Source organism: Eptesicus fuscus, chromosome 2, assembly GCF_027574615.1.
Source record: "Eptesicus fuscus isolate TK198812 chromosome 2, DD_ASM_mEF_20220401, whole genome shotgun sequence".
In the NCBI taxonomy this organism is placed as follows: domain Eukaryota; kingdom Metazoa; phylum Chordata; class Mammalia; order Chiroptera; family Vespertilionidae; genus Eptesicus; species Eptesicus fuscus.
In genome coordinates, this window is record NC_072474.1 from 94772055 (window position 1) to 94792080 (window position 20026).

The window sequence follows — 20026 nt, forward strand, 5'->3', positions numbered from 1 at the left end:
TAGTATTTATTTTTTTTATAATGGGATTGTGAGAAAACTTTTACTTTATTCTCGTCTACAGTTTCTACAATGAAGCCATAGTCCTGTTCTCATCAGGAAAAGTTATTTAAAAATAATCAAACGGTGAAAGCTCATCAACAACGTTCCTTTCACATTTCCCCCCAAGAGTCTCAGCAGTTTGAAGGTAGACGTTGTTACAAAAGCTGACAGGGGGGTTCTGGACGCTGACCCCACCCTGCGTCAGCTCCACAGGTCTTTCACTTCCCATGGTTAATTCCAATAGGGTGACAGGATTGGGGATAAGTCAATTCAGCCATGTTGGGGGACAAACCGATCAACCCACTACCCAACATGGGTGATAGCAGGGCTAGATTATAAACTCCCACACCACCTTTGCTCCGTGGATTATCAGTTCTGCGATTCCTTTATTGTGCACAGTCCTAGTGTTTGCTAACCACGTGGTATGGTTGCTGTCACAGAGGTAAGAATTCCAAATTCCCCCATGTTTAGTAATGGATTCTTAAGAGAAGTACTTTGCACAATATGAGAATTTGGTTTAGATTTATCATGCTGAGAATTTCACAGGACAAATTAGTAATGCTGTCTCTTTAAAAATATGTAGAAACGCAGCCAGCTCAGCCACTCTGTGCTGTTCAGCTAGTATGCAAATGTGTTTTGCATTCTCAGATTTTTTTCAGAGTCCATTTCCCGGACCTTCTGGGTGCAGAGCCGGGCTGCCCTTGCCCTGTGCTTGCAAAGCCCTTTCATCTTGGTGCATAGGCTCAGAAACTGCAGGCCATGTTTTTAAAAGGAGAGAGAAATATATTCAGGGCATCCTCCCAAACACACCTTCGCTGGGCTAAGTTTTATTTGAGGCTGAGAAGTCTGTTTGTCCAGCAGGAAATAATGAAGATCAATGGGCCACCTAGGGCCGCTCTCTCTCCCCCGGAAATTGCTGTGGTTTTCAGCCCAGCCCCTTTCTGCTCTTGACCTGTGGCTCAGTTTAGACAGCTTTGAACGTCTAGAAGCAGCCACAAAAGGACCTATGCAGGAAGTTTGCAGAGTCCACTGAGAAAGGGGACAGAGTAAAAAGCAGGTCGTTTATTTTTGTATCCTTCTTTGCCTTTGCCTTTTTTCCCTGGCTCTTTCTCCCCAGGAGCAATTTTGTGGGGAGAAGCAAAAGCTCATCACCTTAAGATCCATCTAGATACAAAACGGGGGAGGGATTGAGGTTGTTACTACTGTTCTCTTTCAGAGGAAAATAGAAGCAAACTGGACGATTCAGGTATGGAAGGGATGGTAGACACTTCGAAGAGACCACAAAGCTGTAGAGTTGGTTTCAGTGTCTACATATCTGAGCTTCAGTGCAAGGTTTGGTTTGGTTTTCGTCCACCTGATGAATTGTCTGCCCTTCGTGAGTGAAATCCCATTTGCAGAGTGCAAATGTTTTCTCTGAGCTAGAGCTTGCCGCTCCATTTTCGTAAAAGCGTCCACCAAGGACAAAGCAGTCCTTGTGGACCCAGTAGATGATACAGGTAACATACTTTAAGGGGTTACAAATGAAGGTCACGAAGGACCACACATCCTGCCATGGCGCGAAACAACCCCCCTCCCATACCTGAATCCCCTAACCAGGTTTCTATGAGGCTTTCATCCGTCATTAAGCTTCTGGGAAATATACTTCAAGAAAAGGTGGAACAGAAGGTACTTCTCAGGGCAGCCTTTCCTTTTCTGGTTAATGGTAATTGTTTAGTTCACTCTTTTTAAAAAAATTATGCTTTTTAAATTTATATTTTGGAGAGACAGAAAGGGGGAGGGGGATAGAGAAACATTGATGTGAGGGAGAAACATTGATCTGCTGCCTCCTATACACATTCCATCAAGGACTGAGCCCACAACCTGGGCATGTTCATTGACCGGGAATCGAACCAGCAACCCTTCAGTGCATGGGGCGATGCTAAACCAACTGAGCCACACTGGCCAGGGCTAGTTCATTTTTAAAATATATACATATATATTATTATATTTTATTGATTTTAGAGAGGAAGGGAGAGGAAGAGAGAGATAGAAACATCAATGATGAGAGAGAATCATTGACTGGCTGCCTCCTGCACACCCCCTACTGGGGATCGAGCCCGCAACCCAGGCATGTGCCATTGGCTGGAATCAAACCTGGGACCCTTCAGTCCGCAGACTGACGCTCTATCCATTGAGCCAAACCAGATAGGGCCATTCTTTAGAATCGTTGTATTCATTCAGGTTCATGGACCTTTACGTATCTTTTAATGTAAGACAAATTTTTGTTGTTGTTATTCTCTATTTTTTTTCTTTTTCTTTTAATCTTTATTGTTGAAAGTATTACATAGGTTCTCCTCCCCCCCCCCCCCCATTAACCCTTCCTAGACAAGACACATTTTAAATGGAATTCATAATTTTCTTTATAAGCATTGTATTTCACTATAATTCTTGCTTTTTGCCTCTGAGACTAGAGAGTGATTTAAAATTGCTAGTGTGAGCCTGTGCTTTCCTGTTTTGGCAGAGCCCATCAACACTGCTGTCTACAGGCAGGATGGCAACCCAGATTGTTGAAACCCTGTTGGATGGGTCAGTGAACCTCCATCCTGGGCTGAGGCACTTCTGAAGGACACAACTGCAGGAAGCAATCAATTACAGTGCAGCCAACCACTCTATGCACATTTACCATTGAGCCCAGCATGGTGCTTGTCATCATGGGAGCAAAGAGGTGCTGGCATGCTGTGTGTATATACTCAGGGGAAGGAGGGGGAGGAATGAATATTTAATAAATGCTCACCATTTTCTGGGCCTGGTGCCAGCCACTATAGACCTACACAAAGAGGCAGAGGGCATGGCTGCTGTCCCCAGGAGCATGCAAGTGAATAGGAGAGTAAAATGCATACATACACACATACACACTCTGCACCTTATGTTCTTACATCCTATTGGAGCAAACAAAGCTCATACTCACAACTTGATGAGACGGGTGCTAGTATCTCCATTGTACAGCCATGGAAAGGGAGGAAGAGAGTAAGGCTGATAAGCAGTATAGCTGGGATCCTATGTGTTCACCTGACTCTATTTCCTTTTCCTCCAGGGCATAGAGGCAGACTACACTTCCCAGACTCACCCTTGTGTACCGTGCATGGTCTGGTAACTACCCTCCCACACAATCCATTCTTAGGTTTCTCCTTTTCTGGGAAGTTGAAAATGCCTTAGGGGTTGGTGGAGAGACAAGGTTGAAGGAGCCTGGGTCCTGAGTCATTGTTTGGAAGAGAGCCACCCAGGTGGGCTGCCTGACCAGGAGCATCCACATTGGATTATTTCATGAGTGAAAGTCAACTTTTTGCGTCAAGCACTAACATGCTGGGATTACTTGTTACAGCAGTTAGCCTCCCCTGACTAGTACGGGTGGAGTTCTCACTGTCCATGGCCACAGAGCTCATCCTAATTGTGCTTCCTAATAGATGCTTAGATAAGTATCAGTAATCTATTTATTACTGTTACTTTTGTTACTTTTGAAAAAATATATTTTTATTTATTTCAGAGTGGAAGGGGGAAAGAGAGAGAAATAGAAACATCAATGATGAGAGAGAATCATTGGTCAGCTGCTTCCTGTATGCTCCCTACTGGGGATCGAGCCCATATCCCTGAGCATGTGCCCTGACTGGGAATCGAACTATTGACCTCCAAGTGCATGGGTCGATGCTCAAAAACTGAGCCACACTGGCCAGGCTACTTTTGTTAGTTTTCTTTATTGTTTTAAGCAAAAAGCATAATATATTATGACTACTAGAACACAAAAGATATAAGAAGGTATTTATTATATTGAGGGGTATTGAAAAGTATTCTTTTTCTTTTTACTACATACATCATTGAAGTTTTAGGACATGTCTACATAGATCTACTTGTAACAGAAAAGTAATTTAAAATTTCTCTTATTAAAAAAAATTCTCTTAGTTAAATGTCTTGAAATTAGTAAGCTCAAAATCTAATTGATTTCCCCTTACTAATCTAATATAATTAACTTATGTAAACACTAGAGGCCCGATGCATGAAATTTGTGCAAGGTGCTTGGCCCTCGCAGCCCCAGTTTCATCCAGAAGGTCGTCCAGACAGTTGTTCTGCTGTTCAGTCTAATTAGCATATTAGCTCTTTATTGTATAGGATTGTCCTAGCTAAAGCCCAAGTATATTGAGAGGCTACATGGTAAGAACCAGGCGATGAAGTTGCAGCTTATCAGTTGGCTGCTATGCTTTCCCGTTCACCTTTCTCCCTGTGAACAGTGGTGTTGGTACTTAGACTCTGTTTCCAGGAAACCGCTGTGTGATTCCAGTGACCTTACTGTATGCATTTTGTATTGCACGTGGAACTCAAAAAGAGTCAGTACTACAACTCAAGTTTATTTAATAAAATGACTTGATATTTAATACACGAGCATACTTTGGAAACTTAAAATACCATTTTTATTATTTCATGGACTTTATTGACTGATTGAAATCTAGACAGGCTAACTCAGACAAAGAATATTTCTACTTCTGCAGGAATGAGTTGTTGAAAAAAAGATGAGGTAGGAAAAAACATAATATAAACAGTGAATAGAACAGAAAAGCAATGCTTGTATTATGGTAATTTAGATATGAAATAAGGGTGATTGCATGCAAGAAATAAACATGAGGGAAATCAAGGGATGTATGAGCTGGAAAAAAAAATCAATACAGATAGACGCATTTTATAAATTATAGGCTTAAGAAAGAAAAAGGGAGACTAAAATAAAAAGTTCCCTCAAATTAAAGAGAGAAGAAATACTTTTAACTGGAGAATGTTAATAAGAAAAGAAGAAATATAAAGTGTACTAAATGTTTAAGAAAAAGCCTGGCCAGTGTGGCTCAGTGGTTGACCATCAACCCAGGAACCAGGAGGTCACAGTTCGATTCCTGGTCAGGGCACATGCCCAGGTTGTGGGCTCAATCCCCAGTAGGGGGCTTGCTCTTAGGAGGCAGCCGATCAATGATTCTCTATCATCATTGATGTTTCTAGCCCTCTCTCTTTCTCCCTTCCTCTCTCTTAAATCAATTATCCTATCTAATAATAGACAAATATGCAAATTGACCACACCTCCGACACATCCACAAGCCACGCCCACAAGCCATGCCCACCATCCAATCAGAGCGAGTATGGAAATTAACCCAAACCAAGATGGCTACAGCCACAGAGAGCAAGGTTTCCTAGGTAACAGAGGAAGCCAAGCTTTCTGCCAGCCGTTGCCAGGCCTAAGCCTCCACTCAAGCTACAAAGTTTCAATTATAGAAGGTAAACAAATTCAAACAAATGGCGGCAGAATGGAGCTTGAGAGAGCAGGCCAGGGTTGCCGCCGGCAACAGGGGAAGCAAAGCTTTCCGCACACCCTGACCAGGCCCACCCGCTTAAGGCAACAAAGTTTCAATTATAACCCCAACACAAATGGCTGCCAGCCTCGGCCTCGGAGGGATCCCCAGGCTTGGCTCTGCTCCAGGCTACAAAGTTTCAATTATAGAAGGAAAATAAATTCCAGATACCAGGGCCTCCGCTTGCGTTGCCAGGGGGCGTGGCCCGCCTGCAAACCACCACAGGCCCCTCGCTCAGGCCGCCCCACACCCCAAGGAACCCCCACCTGATCCGGGACGCCCTTCAGGGCAAACCAGCTGGCCCCCACCCCTGTACCAGGCCTCTATCCTATCTAATAAAAGAGTAATATGCAGATTGATCATCACTGCAACACACAATATAGCTGCCCCCCTGTGGTCAAAGATCCTGCCCCCATGTGGACACAAGATGGCCACTATAAGATGGCCAGCAGGGAGGGCAGTTGGAAGGCACCCGGCCTGCAAGGGAGGGCAGTTGAGAGGCACCCGGCCTGCAAGGGAGGGAAGTTGGAGGTGATCAACCCTGCAGGAGAGGGCAGTTAGGGGTAACCAGGCTGGCAGAGGAGGGAAGTTGGGGGCAAACAGGCTGGCAGCAGAGTGGTTAGGGGCAATCAGGAAGGCAGGCAGGCAAGCAGTTGGGAGCCAGCAGTCCTGGATTGTGAGAGGGATGTCCGACTGACGGGCAGTCGGACATCCCTTGAGGGGTCCCAGATTGGAGAGGGTACAGGCTGGGCTGAGGGACAACCCCCCTCCGTGCATGAATTTCGTGCACCGGGCCTCTAGTAATAATAATAAAAAAACATGAAAAAAAAAAAAGAAAAAGAAGGAAATTCTGTCATTTGTGACAAAATAGATGAACCTGGAGAACATTATGCTAAGTGAAATAAATCAGATACAGAAAGACAAATACTGTAGGGCCTCACTTACGTGGGGGGTGGGCAGGGAGAAAACACATGTCAAACTCATAGAAACAGAGAGTGAAAAGTGGTTTCCTGGGGCTGAGATGGAGGAAAATAGGGAGAGGCTGGTAAAAGGATACAAACTTTCAGTTATAAGATGAATAAGTTCTGAGGATCTGATGTACAACATGATGAGTATAGTGATAACAATTGATTGTATAATTGAAATTTCCTAATAGAGTAGAACTTATATGTTCTCACCAAGAAAACAAAACGGTAAATATGTGAGGTGATGGATGTGTTAGTTAATTCAATGGATGGGATATTTTCACAATATACACATATATCAAATTATTTTGTTGTACACTTTAAATATTTTGACAAATGAATAGTGCAATTCTATTTGCCAATTATACCTCAATAAAGCTGGGAGGGAAAAGAGGCCCTGGCTGGGTAACTCAGTTGGTTAGAGCATTGTCCCGCTGTGCCAAGGTCGTAGTTTGCATCTTGGGGCACATACAAAAAGCAACTACTGAATGCATAAATAAGTGAAACAACAAATTTCTCTCTCTCTCTCTCTCTCTCTCTCTCTCTCTCTCTCCCTTCCTCTCACTCTTTAAAAATCAATTTTAAAAAATTAAAAATAAAAGAAGGAAAAGAAGCTTTCAAATCCAGTAACCCTAACTTCAAATTTCAGTTCCACTTTCAATGGGCTGTGACCTTGGACTGATTAATTAGTTTACCACTCTGAGCTCAAGTGTTCCTGACCGTTCAGTACAAACAAGACCTCATAAGATGCCTGCAAGGCTGTATTTCTCAAGCTTTCCCAGGCTATGGTACTGCAGCAGAGTCAGCCACTCTTGCCCCAAATCAGTTCCTTCTCCTTTCATGTAATTAAATGCTAGCTGGATATGTGACTGCTCAGTCACTCTATTTTCCAGCCTGAAAGCAGGTAAGTATGGTCATGTGACTAAGTCCTCACCAATAGAATATGAATGAACACCAAATAGGCCACTCTAGGCTATGGGCTAAGAGCCCCCTGCAGTGTGCCCCCTCTATGCCTCTACCCTGGCTAGAACCAGCGGAGGCCCAGCCTTGACCACGTGGGTGAGACCAAGGCCGCAGGGCCCTGAATGAGTGTATGGAACAAAGCTTCTAACAGCCTTGACTCCTCACCTCACACTATTCCATGGGAAAACAATCTACTTCTATTGTCTTTACTCCCCTGGTTAATTGTTCTTTTTTGTTACAACATCCTAGTCCTACCCTAGTGAATATAGCTCCATTCAGACAAACATGGAGGTCTCTCTCCTCCCCCTCACAGATTCCCTCTAACTCTGGTGGAAAACCACTGCAGATTCTGGATGTTTCCACCCGCCAGGAAAATGAAGTCAGGTTTTACTCTATTTGGAGTTCCAGAACAATTGGGTATTTTTACCAAATGTGAAATGACATTATTCACTTTTTTCCATACAGCTTTCCCCTGGGGAAAACAATCTGATACCTTCCTAATACTTTAAACTACAATGTATTAGTAGGAAATTCGAGGTACGATAAGGCCAACACATCAGGAGTCTATAGCCATTGAAAAGAGAGTTCATTACTCACAGTTCCCAAGAGGAGAGGGCATGTCATGCCACGAGGGCGGGGCCACCAAGGTCGGTCAGCAGGCAGAGGGGGTGGGGGAACTGTGAGCAGAGTCTTTACTGTGGTTTCTGCAGGAGCAAATAAGTGGGGAGGAATAAGCCGTCTTAGGAATTGGCTAGTTTGAGGGATTTCAGGGGACTCTGGGGAATAGGGGCTGTCTGTAGTTGTCTGGTACCTGGATTTGGGATGATTAGGCCAGGTGGGTAGTGGTCCAGAGGATGAGAGAAGGAGGTGGTTGAGGTTGAAGAATGAGTAGGATTTTAGTAAAGAGAGATAAAGGCAGAGGGACATGGCTCCAGAAATTAGGCTCCAGGAGACCGTGTCTGGCTTGTCCATGACTGTTACCACCAGCACCCAGCACGGTCCCTGGTACACGATGGGCAGTCTGTAAATATTGGTGAAATGAAAATGAATTCTGCATCTGGAAGGGGAGGTAGATGCATGATTGTGGGACTCTAATAAGGCCAATTTGCATAATGAACAAATGTGTTTGGAAAGGTAGGCCAGAGCCTTATGTTAATTTGAGTCCTCCAAGAAGCAGATGACAAGACTGAATTAAATGTGCAAGGATTTTATCAAGGGAAGCACCTGAGACAAATTGGAGAGGGATCCGGGAAAGGTAGGAGAGTCATCAGACCATGAGTAAAGGAGAGAGAAAAGCAGAAAAGCAGGTTAGGAGAAGTACCCTAGAATGCCAGGCAGTCTATGAAAAGCCAGCAGGGAACTCTTGGGTCACAGTCGGCTGTCAGATGTTTGGGAAATTGGCCAACCGTCAGAACCAGGACTAGAACCCAAATCTCCCTTATTCTCAAGTCAGCACTCTTTCCTTTTTTTTTTTTTTTTTTTTTAGATGAGCAAATGGCTTTCCCAGAATTGAAGGATAATTTTTGTTCCACCTAATCTGAAATTAGAGCATAAAACTTCCTGGATAATCATGTAAAAAGATAACCTGTTCGCCGTAGCTCACTAGGAACAGGTCCAGGCTGGTACCTAGAAACCACCTGAAGGATGCCAGAGCCAAATTCATGCCTTGTACTTGCAGCTCCCCTTCAGCAAGGAGAAGCCACTGGGTAAGGTCATTAACCAGATGAGCAACCTCCCTGAGTACAGTTTCCTTGTGGACAAAATGAGAAATTTGGACTCAATGTATGCAAAAGCCCACCCAACCCTATGTGTGAGGATTCAGGCCCCAGATAGGTGTGAGCATCGTGGCTTCAGGAATGGAGGACAAGGAAACTGACTACTTCTGTGGGTGAGGGTGGGGTGGCGCCAGGGGTGGCTTCCTTTAGAGTTGTACTAAAGGTGTGATGAGAGCATTGCATTTTGTTCAAATACTTGTTCTGTGCCCAGCTCCGTACTAGGCTTTGGGAATAAAATGACAAGTAAGACATGGTGCCCTGGCCGGTGTGGCTCAGTTGGTTGAGCATTGTCCCATGCACTCAAAGTTTGCTGGTTCGATTCCCGGTCAGGGTACATGCCCAGGTTTGGATCCCCAGTAGGTGGCATGCAGGAGGCAGCCAATCGAGGCTTTGCTCTCGCATCGATGTGTCTCTCTCCCCCTCTCCCTTCCTCTCACTCTAAAAAACTCAATAAAAATATTTTTTTAAAAGATGTGGTACCAACCTTGAGGAACTTATGGTTTAGTTAGAAGATTTGTTAAGCAGTAGGGTGGGATGGGGAAAGGAAGATGGCTTTGGGGGTGTCCTGTGGAACCTTGGGTAAACCACATAACCTCTGAATTGGTTTCTTCAAATGAAATACCTACTTCGCAGGGTTGTTGGGAAAATTAGAAATAGCATCGATAACTTGACCTGAAGAGCGTCTGGAACAAAAGTGGTACTCACAGGATGGCTGGCTGTCATTACTGATGTGACAGGGTGTACGATTATGAGTGGAAATGTCTCCAGGCTGTCCCTCCACACCCCACCCCACCCCTGCCCTGCTCTAGATGAGGAGATTGTTTTCTTGGGCTCCTTGCCAGTGGCTTCAGGTGTGAAACACTCTCTGAGGTGAAGCAAAAGATGGTGATGCAGGAATAAAAGTAGCTGATAAGAAGAGGTGAAAGGCTTGGAGGAGAGGCTAAGTAGATCTAGTAAGGGGGAATTCAGAGAGAGAGGAGATAAGAAGTGAAAGAAACATGACTCATGAGGCTGGGAAGGAGGAGGAATAGGAGGGTGGTGATGAGTGAGAGGCTCTGGAGCTATGGGGTAAGAATTGGGGAGAAGGGAGGAGGGGGTATACAAACATAACTGGATATTTTGAATTGGACCATCTCCCTCCTTTATTTTTGAGAGATAAGTTAAAGAATAAAGGTTTCCTTTTTGGATGTCTTTGGCTGCCTGTGCATCTATAATCATGACCTCATAGCCAGACTGAACCACAAGGGTTTGGCATGCTTAAGGCTCACATTACATCCACACATAACTGGAGTGCGTTGTGGTGACAGTGGTATTTACAAAGTGGTATGGGGCTCGAGGGAGGAGCGATTCTTTCTCATGAATGGGTCAGGGGGAATGAAAGAGTTGATCTCTTTGAGGGCTGGCTTCGCATCGAATGAACGCTTACTGAATGAACGATCACGGTAAAATCACTTAAAGTCTTTGAGCCTCGACCTCCTCATCTATAAATGAAGAACAATTTTAAAAATACCCCCCTTAAAGGCTTCCCATAAGGATCAAATGAGATATTGAGTGTATACTATGAAGAAGTAGTTGAGAGTTTCAGTTGAGAGTGTGGGTTGTGAGGTTAGACATACGTGGGTTGAATCTTGGCTCAGTGAGTCCATAGACAAGCAATAGGACATTTGTGGGAACCAATGGCCAATGCATGCAGATAAAAATAAAGGATACAGATGAACAAACAGATGAGGAGGTACATAGGGTGAGGTCCGGAAGGATCCTGAGCACAAGAGCTTCTGTCCCTGTGGAGTTGGGGTGCCCCACCCTCCCAGCACATAGATGTGGTTACCAACTCAGAAGCTCCCCGAACCCCATAGATTTTAATGGAGGCTCCATCCCACAGGCATGATTGATTTATTATCCCAGTCTCCAGCCTCTCTCCCCTCCCTGGAGGTTAGTGGGTGGAACTGAAAATTCTAAGCTTTTAATCATGGCTTGGTCTTTTTGATGACCATCCTGAAGCTATTGAGTCCACCAAGAGTCACCTCATTACACAAAAGAAAGGAAATTTAAAGAGATTTAGGAGCTCTGTGTAAGATATTCCCATCACATCCATCGCTCAAGAAATTACAAAGAATTTAGGAGCTCTATGTCAAGAACCAGGGTCAAGCCCAGGCGGCGTGGTTCAGTGGTTGAGCGTCGACCTATGAACCAGGGAGGTTACAGTTCAATTCCCGGTCAGGACACATGCCCAGGTTGCAGGCTTGATCCCCAGGAGGGGAAGTACAGGAGGCAGCCGGTCAATGATTCTCTCTCATCGTTGATGTTTCTATCTCTTTCTCCCTCTCCTTTGTTCCCCCTGAAATCAATTTAAAAAAAAATTTTTTTTAAAGAGCCAGAGTCAAAGCCCTAATATTAGAACAAAAGATGCTTCTAGTAACCCCACCACTCCGGTGCTAGGAACTCCATGTCAGGAACCAGGGCCAGAGGCTAAATATATATTTCTTATTAGGTCACAGGTGGGCACAGTGAGATCCAGAGAGCGGGGGCCGTTTACCAAGTCCATGCAGTAGGAGGTGACTGAGCTGTGGCTCCGGCCTGTGTCTTCCGACTCCACACCTGCCTGTGGCATAGAACCACAGTGCACTTCATTGTTGGTAGATTAAAATTCTAATTTCTTGCTACTTATTTTCAAAAGTAAAACAGAACATTTCCTTCCTTCCTTCCTTCCTTCCTTCCTTCCTTCCTTCCTTCCTTCCTTCCTTCCTTCCTTCCTTCTTTCATAATACAGCACAAACCTTCTGAGGCGGAGCTTTGAACTTTGGTGAGGCCCCTGATTTTGCTCTGAGTGCCCACAACCATTCGCAAGGAGCCGCCCTGTTCCTGCCACATCCAGCGTAACAGGCGACACCAGAGGGGCTGGCGGGTGGTCCGCCCACAGTGCTGAGCTTGCTTGCTGTAGTTCGTTTCTGCTGTACAATGACAGGCGGTGCACAGGTGGCTGCCAGGCTATCCCTCACCTATAGGACAATAGAAAAAAAGTGTCCTCTCTGGACAGATGCAACCTTGGCCATCAGAAGTCTCTTTGAGCCAATTAGAAAAAGGCACCCCTTTCTGTGCATAGGCATGTTCCATGCCAGGGCAGAAATGCTTGCATTTCAATCCCCGTCTGCCCCTGGACCTTGGCACCAGGGCAGGATGGGTGAGATCATAGCATCTGGGTTTGGACCATAGGTCCACCATTTAACTGCTGTGTGACCTTAGGAAACTGACTTACCCTCTCTGTGACTTGGGTTCATTATCTACAAATTGGAAAAAAATAACTATCCCCATTTCAAATGTTCTCATAAAGATGTAATAATTTATTTTTTTAAAATATATTTTTATTGATTTCAGAGAGGAAGGGAGAGGTAGAGAGAGATAGAAACATCAATGATGAGAGAGAATCATTGATCACCTGCCTCCTGCATGCCCCATACTGGGATTGAGCCCGCAACCCGAGCATGTTCCCTTGACTGGAATTGAACCCGGGACCCTTCAGTCCGAAGACCGACGCTCTATCCACTGAGCCAAACCAGCGAGGGCAAGATCCAATAATTTATCACACATTCAAGTTAGAATGGTTCCTAGACATAGTATGAGTGTGAATTAGTGTTATTATTACTAGAGCTGCACACCCAGTTACCTGGAAGAAACAGGGTCCCCAGTTCTCTCTTTCTCTCCTTCTAATCCCAGGCCCTGGGGCCTCTTATTACCCCCACCCCTTCCCTCTGCCATTCTAGAAATACCTTCTCTGACACGTCACCCTCATTGATGCCCTGATGACCCCAGAAAATCCATCTAGGCACCAAGTTTGCCTGCATGCGTGCTTCACACATAGTTGATGAAGATCTTAATCTGTCTTGCTGAGTGTATTTGTTAAGATAAAAGCTAAGCTGTTGAAACAAAGAAACCTAACACTGTAGTGGTTTGAAGAAGATAGACGTTTACACTTGAGAATGACCACCAGTCACTGTTTTGGAAGAGATGAGTGGAATCTCCGCTCTCAGACTATCTTCCCACTACGGTAGCCTGTCCTTTCTATTGTTAAGTAGTCAGGAGCCAGGCACTTAATCATGCACAGGAAATGGGTAAGGTTTAGACATAGTCTGGGCTCTAAGGAATCTAGAGCCTGCACACAGTTCTCGCTGGTATATCCCACCTGCTGCGGCTTCACGTTCCGCTTCATCTTAACAGTATATTCTTCCTAGAAACCCACCACTTCGATATTTTTCTTGCAGTGGTTCAACCAAAGTGCTTACACACACACACACACACACACACACACACACACACACAGACTATCTTTATTCCGAGGCCTGCCTTGGTAGCTCTCTGCAACAGTTTTCTTTTCTGTGTATTAGAGTTGATGATAAATGCTCAGGCGGTAGGAGGTGGCAGTGAAGAGAATGTCAATAATTGTGATTGTTGATTGTTATTAGCTGTAAATGGAGCTGGCAAATGAGCTCATTATCTATAAAAAGTGGCACAAATGTTGATCGCGCACACAAAAAGTGTCATGTGCATACAGAGAAAGCATAGACTTCACATTTGTAGAGAGTCTTTATTTTGCCATCTGTTCTTTCATTTTTCACTCAAAAATCTCCGACAATGCGCATTTCTGCCTGGGGTGGGGGGCTGGTGATGCTGTTGTGTTCTTTCCCCAGAGCACCTGGAGGTCAGAGTGCCTGCCCCGGTGCCTCAGCGGCTCCCCGGCAGCTCCATGATGCCGAGGTGGGCCCGTCTCCCGCTCTGCAATGGGCACTCCCGTCCAGACACCGTGTGACTCGGTGTGACCTTCTTTGGGCTGGAGCTGTTTGAGACACACTGTCCCAGAAAGAAAGAAAACAGAATAACACAGAATGCTGCATTATTGTAGATGTATGAGGAAATGTGTGTACTCTTTTTTAAAAATTTATTATTATTTTTTTTAATGTATTTCTTTATTGATTTCAGAGAGGAAGGGAGAGGGAGATAGAAACATCAATGATGAGAGAGAATCATTGATCGGCTGCCTCTTGCACGCCCCCTACTGGGGATGTGCCTGCAACCAAGGTACATGACCTTGGCTGGAATCAAACCTTGGACCCTTCAGTCCACAGGCCGACGCTCTATCCACTGAGCCAAACCGGTTAGGGCTACGTGTGCTCTCTTGTACTTCCTCATGCATGCATTCATTTGTTCAGTAAATGCTGATTGTCTGCTTACTGTCTTACTTGGTGTATTTACCAGGATAAAGGGTAAGCAGCTATAACAAAGACAGGAAATGCAGTGGCTTAAGAAAGAAGCTTTTGCTCGTCACGGTCACAGTCAGGTGGCCAGGTTGACAGGACAGTGAGGCTGCAGATGGTCACTCAGCGACCATGTTGCTCCTCCATCCCCCAGACTCTGTCCCCGCCATGTGTGTGGTTTGTGTATATAAATATTTAAAAGGCTGCCTCACTCACCCTTTCTACAAAAGGGAACCTGTTTTGATAGTGCTTATACCCCACTTGGACAAATTATAAACATGTTGAAATGAAGAGATGTCATAATAATGTTTATATAAAATTTGTTATTGCATGTGGCTTTTTGGGGGGAAGAGTTTATAAAACAAAGGAAAACATGTTTATGCCTCCAAAGCAAGCAGTATAAACTAGTTGTTTCATTGGACAGAAAGCCTGTGTGGGCACTGGTGAGTATTGAAGCTAATACTCCTCGGGCTCTAACCTCTAATCTCCTAGCCCAGTGGTCGGCAAACTCATTAGTCAACAGAGCCAAATATCAACAGTACAACAATTGAAATTTCTTTTGAGAGCCAAATTCTAGAAAATTGAACTATATAGGTAGGTACATTGTTATTAACTTAATTAGGGTACTCCTAAGCTGGCCTTTGGTAAAAACTCAAGGGGTCAAAGAGCCGCATGTGGCTCTCGAGCCGCAGTTTGCCGACCACTGTCCTAGTGGAAGGTTTTCACATAAAAGCCCAGCCTGCCTGTCCCACACTGAACATTGAGCATCCATCTCATGCATCTCTTTGGAGAATGCTGAACTGGGTTTCATAGACTGTGGCATGCAGTTTGGAAGAGCTCATCCTGAGACAAGAGAAAGAAATCTTGCTAGCCAAGGTCACAAGGTCACTGATGCACTACTTGGGGGTCAGCAGAAGAGGAGGCAGGGAGAGACTGATCAGACTGAAGAAGTTGCGCATGCCTATCACCCACCCCTACTAACCCTCTCCTTGCTTGCCTTGTTGAAGTAAATAAATGTAAATGTGGCATTATCTCTCTCTCTCTCTCTCTCTCTCTCTCTCTCTCTCTCTCTCTGTGTGTGTGTGTGTGTGTGTGTGTGTGTGTGTGTGTGAGGGAGAGAGAGAGACCAGTCGTTTTTCTTTGATATTGTCTATTCTTCTACACCCCCGAACTTCTGGGTTTTACCTTAGGAGGGGCATGCTTTTTCTAAATTAATAGAGTAAATCAGCCCACTTCTGTATGGTCAAAGCTGAGTCAAGAGAAGTTTCAGCTTCCAGAAAGGGAAAAGAAATAGTCCAAGACAGTAATTTCTTCTAAAAGAAAAAAATAGGTGGATTATGTCTATTCACCCTGCATTGATGAGAACATGATCACCGGGCCATACCAAGCTGCAAAGGATGCTGGGGAATGTAGTCTAACTGGTAGCCCTAGGTTGGAGCTGAAATTTTATTACATGATTTGAGAACGTGAGAAAAGATTTTGGTGGAGCAGTTACTCACTTTGGCGTGGAATTTTAGTGCTCCACCAAACTCCTTTCTCATTTTCCCCACTCTTTAGGGATATAGTTATGTTTTAAAGTTTCCTTTAAGCTAAGGTGACCAGATTTTAACATTGATAAAGCGGGACACCATTGACCGGTGGTGGTGGTGGTGGTGGTGGGGGGGGGTTTCTTGATTAAAAATTTGGTCTATATTGTAATCGCTTTTAGTTTTTTTAATAAAAGGAAATTCACTTCTTAGATCATCGTTGAATTTGCATCCTCTTTTCTTACTCATTATGTTAAAAATCTAAAAAAAATAATTTAAAATCCTATATAATAAAAGGCTAATATGCAAATTGTCCCTTTGGGAGTTCAACCGATCAGGAGTTCGACAGCTTGCTATGGTGTGCACTGACCACTAGGGGGCAGTGCTGAATGAAGGAAGGCCCCGGCCAGCAGCTGCTGGAAGGAAAGCCCCAATCGGCCCTGATCGCCCGCCAGGCCTAGGGACCCTACCCGTGCATGAATTTCATGCACTGGGCCTCTAGTTATATTATAAATTATTATATACATATTGCTTAAAAACACAGTAAGTAGGTACATAATTACATGAACATATTTTATTGTTAGTTTATAAATTAAATTAATTTGATTGTTATAAAGTAACTATATTTTAAAAATTATTTTAATTTTAATCCTATATTTCTTTCTAAATAATAACAATACTAACTTGTATTATTTTTCCTCTGAATTTGTCGTAACGTAAGTCATAAGTGTCACTTTCAAGGCCAGCGCTAGACTTTTTGCCGCCACTATAAAATATAAATAATATGAGTACTGTCTGCTAAATTCAAGAAAATTTATGTATTTATGAAATAAATAAATAAATTACTTACCTAAATTATCTGAATAGCTGATTTGTAATGACATCACTTGTTTAACTAGCTTACTAGCACGCAGTACGATGTGTATCGTCTGAGAGACAGTTACAAAATGTTTTCGTCGTTGCCAATCCCAAAAAAAATGCCATTGTTCATTAAGTCCAAACAATGGTGGTCGCATTCTAACAACTGATCAACAATGCGAACTTTGATAAGCAATTCTCGATAATCAGTTCTCAACAATTATTTGTTATTATTAAAGTTTAACATTATAAAATTAACAAAAATAATATAAAACTCATATACTGGCTAAATAGCCACATGGCCGCCGAAAACCGTATATTCCCTTCCCGTTCTCCCGCTGTTCCCTAGCTTGTCGTGCATTCTTTCCAAAAATCGGGACTTTTTTAGAACGCCGCGGGACACGGGACAAATTGTTAAAAATTGGGACTGCCCCGCCAAAAGCGGGACGTCTGGTCACCTTGCTTTAAGCACAGTGAGACGGCCCACTCAGAGCAGAATCTCCATGCTTCCCCTTCACCCAAAAGGGGAGGTTGCCCCACTACTTACAGAGCAAGTCCAATCCTGTCATTAATGCCTCTCTTCTATGGCGCACTGATTCATTGTTGCCAAGAATCAAACATCGTTGCTATGGGTTTCAAACATGCTGGTTGGCCGCAGGCTCAGCATATTCCAGCACATGTTGAAAATGAGCCCAGCATTGAATGATTACAGCCATAATTTTAGCACACATATCACTCAGATCCCGTTTGGTTGTTCAGACCTCTGTGTTAATCCAGGAAGGAGCTAATATCAAGGTAATAATGATGACGAACATGTATCATCGGTGCCAACTATGATCTGGGCTTGGGGATTTGTCTCTACATACATTTTCTTTAATCTCTTAAACTGTGTTTCTAAGCAGTTTCTGGGATCACTTCCCCAAATTCTTGTTCCTTACTCTGGAAGGCACCCAAACTGTAATAGTCATCTTAGATTAATCATTATCTACCCCCTGGGGCTGGGGAGAGACCCGTGTGACATACGAGTGCTCAGCATCACAGACCTTCAGGGCTCCCATAGCTGGGAAAAGGGGAGTCCTTGTTGGGTGGGCAGCCAGCAGTGACCACCCAGGTGGCTTTAGCCAAGTCTGGTTTTCTATGTTGAGATTAACGAGTAGCTAGCTGTTCCCACACTCTTTCGTTGTTGTTGTTAATCCTCACCGGGGGTTATTTTCTCCATTGTTATTTTAGGGAGAGTGGAAGGGAAGGGGAGAGACACATTGATTGGTTGCCTCCCGCACATGCCCCACCAGGGCTTGGGGATGGAGCCTGCAATCCAGGCATGTGCCCTTGATGGAATTGAACCCAGGACCCTTCAGTCCACAGGCCGACGCTCTATCCACTGAGCCAAACCGGCTAGGGCTGTTCCCACCCCCTTGAATACATCTTGCCTACATTTTACAGTTGTCTTAGAACATCGATGATGCTTCGGTCAGGCAGAGACCGGGTCTGCTTGTCTGAGAGGGAATCAAAAGGACTTGTTTGCTTTGGCTGTGTTTTGGGAAATAATGTTTTGCAGAAGTATTAAGACTAGAACTTGTGACAGCAAAGAGAATTAAATTAGTTCTGAAGATTTTTATAAAGTCATCAGGGTTTCTTTCCTCTTACCCAAGTAACAGGGAACATGGAGAAAGAAAAGAAAAGATGATCTTAAAATCTCATCAAACTGAGGTTTCCCAGAAAGGTTTCTTGGCTAGTGATTTCAGAGTCAGGATTCAAGGGAGCAATGGGCCATCCAGAAAGCTTAGCTTGTAATGCTTTTCAAATAATGCTAACATACCTAAAACATTTTTGGGACTGCATTTAAGAAGGAGTATTATTAGAGCCGGTTTATTTCAGAAAATAAATATCACTGCCCACAATCACGCGCTGCGTTTGACCAGAAGGGCATTCCTGCATATGCTTAATTACTTTATTTACTACTTGTGACTCTCAAGGATATTTAGCTATTCACACAAGTTAAATCCACCCTTAAGGGACAGAGATATGTGACCAATGAGAATGCAAAGTGGGCTCTGACGGGGATCCTGAAAGGCAAACCCCCAAACCTGTTTTGTGCAAGGTCTGCTTTTGAAGAGGGCTCTTAAATACGTAAAAGACAGTACACTGGTTTTGAAAAGTCAATCACATCGCATTATGCTCCCACCTTATTATTTTTTCTTTTAGTGTGGAGCTAACAGAGGCAAGGCATCAAGGCCTTTGCCATAGGGAATCTGGTAACTCTAGCTGGTGTCTGGAAGGTGAGTCAGCTCTGGAGAGGAGCCTGGGAAAGACTTACTCCAGAAACATAAGGTCAAGATTGAGAAGGAAATTGCCCATGGCTGTGGCCTGTACTCGGTGAACACTCCCAGGGGTCTTACAGAAGCAACTGAGAAAACGTGGCAGGAATGATGTCCACCTCTAACACTCCTAGAGACCAAATCTCGAAGAGGCATTTTCTAGCACGGAGACATTAGGAATAGAAATATTTCCCCAAATGTTATGGAAGCCACTGAAAACATTCCCAAAAAGTGTAAAGAAGAGGATAATGTGTACCCACCACCTTTATTCAACAACTGGTAACATTTTGACATTTTGCTTTGTATGAGTGTGTGTTTGTATGTCTATACCTACATATATTGCAAAAAATAGCACACTTAAAAAAAAAAATTGTCCTTTTGAAGAGAACCTGCCGGCTGTCTTATAGAATGTCCCACAGCCTGGATTCACCTGCTTGCTGTCTCGTGGGGGCATTTACCTCGCTCTTTTCTCCCAGGTGTTTCCTGGCAGCTGGAAGGTAGGCCCGGAGCTGTGACAAGATCCAGGTGACACATCTTTAGCATGAATACCGGGTAGATGACCCTGTGGACTTCACACTGCATCTCACTACAGGTGACAACTAGGTTAGAATGTTAACCGCTAGAACTTTCCATTGAAATGCTATTTTTCTCTTCTACAATTAGGAACCATGAGGAGTTGACGTGGCACCCGGAGCTGGCCTGTCAGCAGCAATCTTTCACCAAATGGTTTAGTTCAGTGGTTGGCAAACTCATTAGTCAACAGAGCCAAATATCAATAGTACAACAATTGAAATTTCTTTTGAGAGCCAAATTTTTTAAACTTAAACTTCTTCTAACGCCACTTCTTCAAAATAGACTCGCCCAGGCCGTGGTATTTTGTGGAAGAGCCACACTCAAGGGGCCAAAGAACCACATGTGGCTCGCGAGCCGCAGTTTGCCGACCACGGGTTTAGTCCTGAAAGACAACAGC